At 40.2% G+C, this 12,222-nt stretch overlaps 1 protein-coding gene across 8 annotated transcripts in view; it reads right to left on the bottom strand.

Annotated features, from left to right (window-relative positions):
- The window catches only part of TENM1 (teneurin transmembrane protein 1), an 846,851-nt gene that overhangs the window by 318,644 nt on the left and 515,985 nt on the right, over positions 1-12,222 (bottom strand). For 5 of the 8 annotated variants that reach the window (NM_204862.2, XM_015278189.4, XM_015278190.4 and 2 more), the window contains exon 1: positions 47-137. The exons of the other annotated variants lie outside the window; for them this stretch is intronic. The gene's annotated coding sequence lies outside the window, so the exon portion shown is untranslated. Of the gene's footprint in view, positions 1-46; positions 138-12,222 lie in introns of those variants that run through there. 8 annotated transcript variants of the gene reach the window in all.

The raw sequence follows: 12,222 nt of genomic DNA, 5'->3' as shown, positions 1-12,222 counted from the left end.
TCGCCGCGAGGCGAAGTTCGGGAGCCCGCGGCGCCGGCAAACTTACCGCGCTGCGCGGCCACCGGCTGAACTTTCAGCAGCGCCCCGGCTCGGCAGCTCCCATCGCCTCTAGGCTCGGCGCCCGCCTCCCGCTCCCCGGCGGCTGCGGCGCGGGCGGGTATAAATCCACATCGCCGGCGCCTCGCGGCTCCCTCCGCCCCGCCGAGGGGCAGCGCCGCGGCGCCCCGCGCTGACGGAGCCGGGTGAAAGGGAGCGGGGCCGGGCTGGGCGCAGCCGCGCCGCCGCCGCCAGTGCCGCTCTTCTCCGGCGGCTGTAGTGGCAGCGGCGCCGCTCGCTCTCTCGCTCGCTCGCAGGGTGGGTTTTTTTCCTCTCTCTCTTTTTTTTTTTTCCTCCCCTTTTCGGCTCCTTCGCCGTTAATGAGCATGCCCGGGAGATGTGCGCAGGCGCGCTGCCGGCCGCCGCGCCTCACGCCCGGCGCCGCCGCGGGCTGTGAGGGAGCGCCGAGCGGGGTTCGCGCCCGCAGCGCCCGGCCGGGGGTGTGGGGCGGCGACCGCGGGGGAGCGCGGTGCCCCGGTCCCGCGGGGTAGGAGGGGGAACACCCGGCGCTCCTCCGCCTCAGGGAGCAGCGCGGACCGCCTCCCTCCCTCCCGCACGGCGAGTAGTTTACCTTGCCGAGGAAGCAGCGGTGCCGCGGCTTCGGGGGAGAGACGGAGGGGCCGCGCGGGTGGAGGCGGTGCCGCCAACGGGGCTCACGCGCTGCCTCCCTCAGCAGCGCCGGGGCTCGGCGCGGGGAACTTCACGGTGGCGGCTCCGTGTTGTCACCGCGAGTGCACGGTGCAGCTCCGGGAGGGTACGCACAAAGGCACAGAGGTGGTTACAACCGCCTTTTTTTTTTTTTTTTTTTTTTAATGATTGAATTTGCACCTGCAATTTCTTAAGAAGAAGCCGAAGAACGAGGAAGCTGAACGCTCTGCTCTCCTCCGTCCCCGTGCCTGTCTGCGCGCGCTGCGGCCGCAGCTCCCTGTAAAACACCGCGGTCATCGCGCTGCTGAGCATCGGTTATTTCCTTGCACCTGGCTCACACACAACCTGAAGTCCAGTTCCTCTTTCTGCTCTGCTCCTGGGTTACATTTCATTGAGGAAGGCAGCTTATTTTTTTTCCCCAAATAAGCAACAAACGTAAACAGCATCTAACACATACAGCCACACGTACATGCACCCCCCCCCCCCCCAAAAAAAAATACCAAAATGCAAAACTTCCTGAAGGGAACTTAAACTGATTTTTAGGTAAAAAAGAAAAAACACTCCACAGTATTATATGTTGCAGTGCATACCTGAAGAGTAGTATAGGCAAGGCAAGCTGTGGTTCTAACACACATCTACTGTGTGCTTCCCTGCCATTTTTTATTTTGCTCTTAGACACAGCCCTGCTCTGCGTTGTCCTGTCCAAGGCAAAATCCAGGTGTCCATGAAATGTCTTAACGAGGCTAAGAAAGCCCTAAAGGTAAAACACCTACACATAGGTTTTTCATGTTCAGAATGACTTTCTACTAATGAGATTAGGTTCCAGGGGGCACTGAACAGCACACAAAGGTGATGATGAAACTGGCTTAAAACACAGCCCCCTTTTCAGAGCATTTCTATTAGCATTCTCATAAATACGAAGTGATGGAGATGCATGTCCCCAGTTTGCAGGCTGCAACTGGATTCTGAAATATCTTGTGAGGTTACAGCAGTTCCAAAGACAGCCTCTTTGAAAAACAAAGGACGGGAAAGATGAAAAGAAGTGTGCGGAACAAGAAAGATAGTAAACAGTCTTCAAATCTAGCATTAACAATGCTGTTTACATGAATAACAAGGTTAAGCAGTAACTTTGCACCTTTCTTTCTAGAACATACATTTTCCTTTTATTCTACAAATTTCGAATGCTGCAAATACAAGTTATTTAAGATGGAGGAGTTAGTCTAGTCCTTCAGAATGAAGTTGTCTTTGAAGGAAATTTTGGGAATCTAGATCTGCCACTCCCTAAAGAAAGGGCAGCTGTAAAGATCCTGAGGTAAATAGAATGGACTTCCTAAAGGACATATCTTCCTTCTATTAAAAGCATCACGTGCAGCAGAAAGGAAGTTTTGAACGATTGGCTACAGATTACTTCCTTAGAAAGGCCAGAAGTATCAAACCAAACTCATTTCTAATGAATCTTGCAGCCACTAAACAGACATCGCTACCAACTGAATCTAATAAAGAAAACCCCCAAAAACCCAAGCATTTCACTCAGAACAGTCATCTGTCAAAAGCTGGTCTCAAATGTCTATGACTTAGTCCCAGTAGGTGGAATAATTCTCCAGCAATATTACTCAGGGTAGTTCATGACTCTTCTAGAGGGAGGAGTGCATTTTCCTTTCTGGGAGACATGGTTATTTTGGCTTTGTCTCTCTTTGGGTAAACTTTAACAATTGCTTTTCATTAACACAAAAATTAAACGGTGTAAGTTGAACACAGAAATAGTTCAAAACCAAGAGGTGTAGTGTGAAACAGATACGTTAGTTACAGAAACAAAGCGAGACAGCTGGGCAGTCTAGGAATTGATTTTTTAGATACTATCACATTCAGCTAAATACTGTTCTTCTATGAATAGACATAAATATCACAAATTACTATTAGTGCTTCTCTTGCTATGCTTTGAAATTGCCTGCTGTATTTGTTAACATATGATGGCCATAAAAGGATTGTGGCTTCATCAAGGGAAGACAAATAGATAAGCAGTGGACTTGGATATTTAGCCCTACCTTTGTCTACTTAACTACTACAGAGATAAATGAGCCAAATCTGATAGTTGCAGTAGAGAAAATTGTTGCAAGGTGGAATATGTGGTAATTTCAGATACCCATGGGATGCTTCTGAAGGTAAATGACATACATACTCCAACAGAACTAAGAACAGATTCCAAAGAGATGAGACCAACTGGATGACGAGAGCATTTCTTTTGGAGGAATTATCCCAGAAGAAGGAACAGACACTGATACAGATTTTTCCAAGAATCAGAACAAATAGATTTGTAACTGCCAACAAAGAGCCCTTAAGCACATCACACCTAAAAGTACATCTCAGAAGTGCCTCAAGCAAGAAATAAATAAATAAATAAATCTGACCCTCAGATTTCTCAACCAAGTATGCTGAACTGGGTTAGAAGAAAGTGATTAAAAAAAAAAAAAAAAAAAAGGCTGGATGTACCAATGGCAGGTAGAACTTCCCTGAGTGAAAATGATTGCACGTTTATATGGTGTTGCAGCTTCCTGCAACGAAAGAGTGGCAAAATATAGTATCTCTAGCGTGCAGCTGCAATAATATCCAGTGCTGTGCTAACACATAGCACTGTCTTGACATCTTCTGGCTATTTCCAGTTCAGAAGACCCACTTGGGTGATTCATTGTCCTTTCCTTTACTGGTAACAGAGCTACACTGAAGCACTGTTTTTTAAGAATCTTTGTGCCTCCTGTGGGAGCAGAGATTGTTGACTGCGTTGCAACAATTTCTGGTAGGACCTGAGACACAGCTGCTGGTCCCTCTGCTGAGTAGGATCTTTTCAGCCTGCTTGGAATAGGATGTCATCACACTTAGAAGAGTTTGATCATACCACACTTCCGAGAATAGTGTTGAAATGCTCAACATTGCTTCTGATTCTTTCAAACAGATGAAATCTTCAAACGTTCACCTGTGAACTTCTGGAATTTTCCTAGCTTATATAACTGCATACTGGACAACTCCAAGAAAGCATAAGATGCTTCTCCGTATAATTTAAATGTTTGTTTGGTGTGCCACTTACAGCAATCACTCCTTATACAGCTAGCAGGTTTCAAAACCCAGAGGTGTGAAATCAGCCAGATCCCTGTGCTTACTATGCTATATAACAGAGTTTGTTTGAAATACAAGGATTGATTTGTTTTGGTCTTTGCAAAGAAAGCTACTTAGAAAAGAAGATGAAATATTTATACTAAGTCTTTTAATACTGGTAGAAAGCTACCCAAATATAAAGATCATTGAGATCCAACTACCGGCCTTAACGTTACAGAAAAGTCTGAGTAGTGTAAACACTGCCCTGCCTTTTATGCGTAGCAAGCAGAAATAAATAAATCTAAATACTAATTTGAGACAGGCTCTGAAAGAACGTTGTTTCAGAAGTTCTTCTCTGTGTACATTAACATGAGATGCCAAGCATATACCAAAGCTTAAGTTATTTTAAGAATAACTAGATATTTACACTTGATAAAACTAACAACATTGATTTATCTTTTACAGTGGTGCACAATGGTTTTAGAACATTGGTATTGTTTGAAATGATACCCGACATCTGTAAGACGTATGTATTAGGAGATGGGGATGAAAAACACGATCAAAACAATTCTCACTGCACCTGATGCTCATTCACTTTGACAAGGCATACACCATTAAACAAATCGAAATGTAAGGGAGAATCAGGATCATTTTTTTTTACTTATGAATACATTATATGTTTTTATATTTTTATAGCTCTATTTCTACTGAACAGGAATTGATTAATTGCACTAAAAAGACACACACAGCAGTCAAATTTGTGCAAGATTAACAAAGAGAAAAAAGTGATATAGGAACCACCATTCACAAGTTTACTTTCTGGACCAAAATAAGACTTCAAAAAGTAGAGGAAGTTACTATGCTCTTCCCCTTTCACTGAAAAGAATGGAATTTCTTAAGCTAGTCTAAATATACATAGAGATAGCCATATATGAGCTGCGCTCCTGTATTATCATCAGCTCCAGGCAAGAAAAGTTTTGGCCCCAGCCTTTCTGCCAGAAACAGCCAGAATCATGTAGAACTGAGAAAGATAAGAGCAATTTTGATGGTATATTGTTGTTCATAAACTGTACCCCAAGAAAATGACTAAAGAGGAGTTGATATTTTGAAAAAGAAATGTAAACCAGTGCATTTTGAAAGCCGTCTTGGTGACAAGTGTACCAGAAATAGGTTTGTTTACAAAACATTTTCTACCACACACAGAAGACTGAAGAAAGCAAAGCTGCCTTGTGCCATGTTTGCAAGCTTTGAAAAAGTAGTGCGTGCGTACAACATTGACTACCTCTTCACCTTTCTGTCATTGGATGATGCCCATCTCCTTTTGTCACTTTTCATATTTTCAAAGAAAACACCTTATTGGTTTTTAACAGTCTTTCACATTCAGAAAGAATTCCTGTACATAAATGTAGATATTATTTTTTTTTAATTCTCCACTAAATGATCTTGTTTGAAGATGCTTACCAGAAACCAGGCAATACTTAAGTTCTTTGTAAGCTATGACCACAGCCTAGCACGCTGACCGAAACACTTACGACGTCTAAAGATATACAGCCTTTCTACAAATATGGCTCCTTCGTTAATATGCAGCAGAGAACAAGAGTGTTGCAATATTAATGGCTGAAGAGGGGTGTTGTTATTTTCGTACCACATGAACACAAGGTGGTGCTACTGCTCCTGTCACCAGTACTGTTTCTTCTCTTTCCCCACTAAGCCTTACCTGAGTGATGGTAGATGGGCGTAATGTAGCTGGTCTACCATAATTTTTCTTTAAAACAAAAGATAATAAATAATGCCCATTAAAATATTTCACATAAAATTAGTTTAAGAACTTGTTTTTGTTTTGGTAAACTGAAAAAAAAAAAAAAAAAAAAAGGAATCGATTTCCAGTTGACACAGACAAATACCTTCTTCAGTGATTTGGATTGAATTCTACAAAGACTGGTTGTATGCCTAGATTCCCTTCACAGACATTAATTAACATGAATTCTGGGTCAGAAAAAAAGAAAGAAAAAGCCTTAAGAACTTCAATTTTTTTTTAGTTCTTAAGAAAGAATTAAAACAAACATGAATTGAACAATGAGATATATAAATAAGTATAACTCCCAGGTCATTAAAAAGAGCTGCAAATGGAAAAGATTAGTCTAAATACCTTCCTGCTCTTAGCAGACAACACTTTGGTACTACAGAAAGATGCATCTAAACTAGAAAATTAAAACTAAACCAACCAACAACATTCTACTAAGAATGACTACGCTTGCAGCCCAGAAAACCAATTGTAAGCTGTGTGCAGCCAAAGCAGCGCAGTTAGCAGGGTGAGGAGGTGATCGTGCTGCTCTGCTGAAACCTAACCTAGAGTGCTGTGTTCCGATGTGGAGTCGTTAGTACAAGAGAGACAGGGACCTGTTGCAGCACATCCAGAGGGCCACAAAAATGGTCCAATAGATGGGATATCTCCCTAAAGAGGCTGAGTGAGCTAGGGCTGTGCAGCATGGAGAAAGTAAGGCTGTGGGGAGAGTTAAGAGTGGCCTGTTAGTATCTAGAGGGGAGCTACAAGGAAGGGGACAAACCTGTTAGCAGAGTCTGTTGCAATAGGACAAGAGGAAGTGATTTCAAACTAAAAGGGGACAAATTTAGATTGGATATAAGGAAGAAGTTTATCTGACAGTAAGGGTGGTGAGGTACCAGCACAGGTTGCCCAGAGAAGGGGGGAATGCTCTGTCCTTGGAGGCATTCGGGGTCAGTCTGGACCAGGCTCTGAGCACCTGATAGAGCTTTAGATGTTCCTGTTCACTGCAGGGAATTAGAGTAAATTACTTTTGAAGGTCCCTTCCAACTCAAGAGATGCTATGAATTTATTAAAATCATTCAGGAAAAAGAAAATAATGGAAATATTTGTTCTTGTATATGAGAACATTCTAAGAGAGATTTAAGTCGATAAGCCTACTCTTTAGAGTGGTACAACAGTTTTTAAGAGAGATTAAACTTCCAAATAGCAGGCATCATTTTTTTTCCCCAAATAAAATAACATTGCGTAGAAAGATTACACTGAAGAAGAAACACAAAATCAAAGTCATGTTTCTTAGGCTATTTTAGATATATTATTTCAAAGTCATTGTTAGTCTACAGTGTAATTTGTTTCATAGGAAGGAAACCGTAAGAAGCTTTTTATAAGCACAGTATATAGAGTACCTTCTTCCATATTTCTCTTTAGGTCTGATAATTACATAACTATTGTGTTAAAAGAAATTCTGACTTAATATTTTGCAGTATTTTTTAAGGCATTTGAAAGCAAACATACTTTATGTAGGATCCAACCTGCTGCTTCCTGCTCCTGTTCTCTTTTGTTACATAATAATCCCTGATATTACTGCTGCTTCTCTTTGTATTTTACTGATCTCTACTTCTCATGTATTTACTTTTCCCTTGAGAAAATACACAAAAAAACAAGACCTCGATATCTTAATCTCATCAGCTTAATTAGACATGAAAGTAAATCTGGCCTCATTAAGAAACGTCCTAAAGCAACAGGTGAAATAGAATCAGGTGAGCTTGAAAACATACCCAGAGATCAGCTTGTCAGACAGTCCTAGTTGTTACCAAAACCTGAGATACAGCTAATGTAGAGAAGAAGAAAACTAAATGCTCAGTAGAAATCTCAGCGGAAGAGATGACTAATTAGAGATAATTATACACAGATTTCTTCCATTAAAAGTGCTTTAAAACATAAACATTCAAATTTTACTTAGACTCCCAAGTGCTTCCCAGAAGGTGAGCTTGCAAAAAAAATCTCTTTTAAATGATGTCAAGCACTTTTAAACCCAATGACTGATTTTTTAAGAGCTATCTCACTGAAAATTCTGGTGGCTTGGATTTTCTTGTTCACCTCCAGTTTAGTAAGAAACAGTAGTAAAGTTTATGGCTTAAGTTAGTATCATAGTTGCCCTATAGCAAAAATAATCAAGTGCTACAGTCCCCATTTGCTACTGTTCACCATCCACTTCAGAAGCCAGATGAAACATTTACTTGATATGAAGTCATGGAACTCTTCAGAACTGAAGCCTGAACTACCAGAGCATTAGTAAGTGGCATTAAGAAAAAAGGATGCAGTCCTAAAAATGTATTATCTATAACATTAAAAAGCCTTATTACACAGTCGGTAAAAAGGTTCAAATCTCTGGAATACTTATGGAAAATTTCTAAAGTCACTGTGGTAAATTGTGAAATATCTTCATCCCTTACATAGCACCACATACACCAAAGAAAACTCAGAATTTCAAATTATACAAAGGAATTCCAATATTCTTTCAATTTTTTAACTTGTCAACACTAATCGCATTACACCCATGCTCTGCTCACAAAAAAGCAAAATTGCATCTGACAGGTTCTTGGCAACACCAAGCAAAGTATTCACAGGTAGACCAACAGCCGTATACAGAAAGATGAGCTGAACTCACCCAGCTGGTGAAGGGAATCTCTGGCTATACAGCACTCCTCCTCAAGAAGCAGCCTAGCTCTAAGACATATCCTCTATTCCCTGGCCAGTCCTTGTATGAGCCTAGGTTGGGTCTCCCCTACCTGCTTTGGGGAGGACAGGTGCAAACAATTTGCTTGTGCTCCCTGGGCAACCACAGCTCTTCACCAGGTACTCAGTCACCAGTTCAAGCCCTGACCTAACAGTTCCCTTACAACCCACAAAATCCTTAGGTCAGTAACATACTGTGAAACTAGTTAGTAACTAAGATACCACAATTCACAGCACATTTTTAAAATATATAGTACTCAGTTATCATGCAGCTACTTAGGAACATCTGCATCTACTCATTTATATGAGAAGTTCCAGTTTTCATCTTTTAAAATATTTCCAATTTATGCAGCTCATTTTGGAGATAGAGAAGAACACAGCAATCATTTTTTTATCCATGCAGTTGCCTGTCAGATTCAATACCTTATTACTAAGCATTCATGGTAGAAGAACAGTTATGATCTATGGGCAACTGTATGGGAACTGTTAAATCACAGCCTGAACCTCTGATTGATCAGCTGAGGTGAGCACTGAATCAGCTGTGGGAGCACAGGTGAAGGCAATTCACCTGTGTGACTGGAAGGGGTGGAGCCTGGTTCCACCTCTCCTAGACCCCCCATTTAAGGGCTGACTGCCCCTGAGTAAGGATCTTTTTCTGGAGATCACTTCTGTAGGAGTTTTTTTGTGAGCCTACAACACAGGTAAGTATTTTCTGTTTGTTTCAGATTATCTATTTCCAAAATGGTAAACTTTCCTATCTGTGGATACCAATCTGACCACACTATTCAATATTCACACTATGCTTATTGATTATGCAACACCATTCTGTGTATTTGTTGACTGTCCAACAACTCATGCAATGGGCTAGCACATACTCAGCAAGTTTGCAGATAGTAGTATCAGGTTATGGCAAGTTGTCTATATAGGGAGCAGGGCTCACAGGAATCTTGCAAAGTTCAGAAAAGGGAAATGCAAAGTCCTGCATGTGGATTAATAGTGTGGTACTATACTTGTACAGTAGCATAGTCAAAACAGAGAATGCGCAAGTGCCTGGGGGTCCTGACAAAACTGAGCATGAATTAGCAAAAGTGTCCCTACAGCAAAGAAAGATAACAGCAGCTTGGGCTGTGTCCAGGAGGTAGAGTGAAATCATCCTTCACCTGTGTACAGTACCTCTAAGACCACATCTGGTATACTGTTTTGAGCTCTATGATTCAGGGAAGACATAGATTTACTGGAGTGAGTCCAGGAATATGGGATGGAACAAGAAGAAAAAGGTACACATTAGAACAATTTCATACTAGGAGTTTTTTTTCTAATGTGGGATCATCAAATATTGGAACAAGCTGGTTAGAGAGATTATGGATTCTCCATATAAGGAAATATTCAAACTTGATGGGGCCAGGTTCCAGCAAGCACTGGACCAAAAGACTCCAGAGATCTCTTCCAGTCTAGGTTATTCTACGATCAATAAACTTTTTCACTGCGTCAAAAGAAGACAAGGCAAAAATACCTACATATAAAACCTTGCACAATCACTGGATTTACAACAAACTATTCTAGGCAACTTTAAACCAAAACCTATCATTGCTCTCCTGGTGAGGTAGCAGCCCTGAATATCCACAAAAATGGCAATACTTTTTTTCATCCAGAAACCTGAACTTCAGCACTTCACTTGATATAGTTGGTGATACTTGATGATACAGGTGGCAATGACACAGTCATATCATTGCCATCATTTCAGTGCGTTATTGTCATCTGATAAGGGTTGTTACTATCAGCATATATTTAAAAGGATTAAAAATTCTAAGTAGGTAAACAGTATGTAACTGGGCATATTGATAATATGTTTAATCACTGCTAAAAGCATTAGAAGGAGCTTTTTCCTGGGAATATAAATCTAAATTGTTGTAACTAGAATATATTACTCATGTCAGTAATTAGAAGATAATAATAATACATGTGCCAGGTAGATATTCTCACTGTTCCTCACATTCTCTTATGCTATCATCAGAACACAATGGAAGAGCTGATGGGATAGAGCGTCAGCTAAAGCAAAGAGTGTGGTCATACACGCTTCATAGAAAACATACTGCAATGAAATGAATATTGCAGAGGATGTGTGAATGTCAGAAAGAAGAAATGAATTTGCAAGATTTGTAGCAACAGTAAAAACCAAAATAATAAAAAGAATATTGTGGCCACATTTGTTCTGTTGCTCAGGTCATTCAGAGTTTTCAAAGCAGAAAATATTTATTTATTTATTTATGAGAGGCAGACTTCAAGATAGAACAGAACCAGAGAGCTGTTATTTATCAGACAGAAAGTATTAATCAGTTCTTGGAAACTGCTTCAGTCTGAAAGGGTTATGACATATAGATGGTAACTGATTGTGATATGTATGCAGTTTGGGGTACAAACTTTAGAAGACTGGTTTCTCCAGTCTTCTGTACTACTTTAACCAAAAGCAATGTGATGGAAGTGCTAGTATTCAAGGCAGCTAGTTCTTCTCTGACAATTTACATTTATATTCTTAATGTCTAAGCTGAGCCTAGGGAAATTTAGAGCTTTATTTCATTAATGCTAACTTCTACAGAAATCCCAACATGCACAGATGTTCCTAGACTGCAAGGCTAGTTAGGTGAGACTTCAGAAGCTAAACATAATTGCTGGGTGGTTATGATAGTTAAATATATACTGTCAGTTTTGACTTTTGAAGTCCCTATGGACATGAATCCACTGTTCTGAAAATTAAAAATATAAAATAACATAGTAATGAATTAAAATATCTTTAAAAGATGTGGTAAGTTCAAACCTTTGTTTGCAAATATGTTTTAAACTGTTAGAGATTAATGAAATGGTGTGGCTTGTTTGGGAGAAGTTTCTGTAAAATGCTAGACAATGTAATCTCTGTCTTTGGCTTTTGAATTGATGGCAAATTACAAATGTGCAGCTATTTTAACATCCCAGATTGGGTTATGTTCTGGCAGGCTTTTGTGAAGTGCTGCAGTTTTACAGTGCTAATGCAGCATTAATGTGCGCCCATTTACTGGCTGTCATCAGCTCTGTGCAGAAAGCTCTGATACAACTTCTTTAAAAATAATCAATTTAGAGGTCTGTATATAGAAATCTTGGTCACAGGCAGAAATCCTTGCTTAAGTGTAAACAGAATTAAAATCACCAAGGTTTGTCTAAATTGGCCATGTAACTTCTCTTATACCAATGAAACTGAGGAATAGAAAGCAGAGTAAAGGCATGCCAAATCCAGGCATCTGCTTAGGTAAAAATTAGCTCAGAATGAATGAGACCTACAGAATTTTGTTATACAGTGATTTACTGCTGTTAGCTTTGTTTGTAGCTGATGACAGATGCATGACTCCAGAATTTAAAACTTTGCCTCAACCCTGTTGAACCTGCTTAATGCACATCTAATGTCACGTGTACATGATGTGCTTAAAGTATTGAGAAGGTTCTGTTCAGATCTAGTTCATTTTCATCTTGCAAGATAAGACTGCAACAGTACAAGACTGTAGAGAATCAGACCTAGAATAAATAAATTAAAAATGCATATAAAATATGCATGGGGCATTTATATAAAACCATATTTTCTGCAAGGTAATCTCTGATGAAATTTATAGTACAGTATATCACCAAAGAGGAAAACTGAAGAAAAGGTTAATAGCTGATCTAATTATAAATGCAGATATATATATAATTTAGTCTCCTAAACAGCATCAAGCCCTAGCGGTTTAAGTAAGAAGTTATAAGGGAAATACTCTTTTGGAACCTACTGGTCTTTTCTGTAATATTTATGAATATGCTAGTATTTAATCCATTATTTATAGGTTTCTGACATTCATCTCATT

The sequence above is a fragment of the Gallus gallus genome, chromosome 4 (assembly GCF_016699485.2).
Source record: "Gallus gallus isolate bGalGal1 chromosome 4, bGalGal1.mat.broiler.GRCg7b, whole genome shotgun sequence".
In the NCBI taxonomy this organism is placed as follows: Eukaryota; Metazoa; Chordata; class Aves; order Galliformes; family Phasianidae; genus Gallus; species Gallus gallus.
Note: the sequence above shows the minus strand (reverse complement) of the source record. Positions and strands in the feature narration are given on the sequence as shown.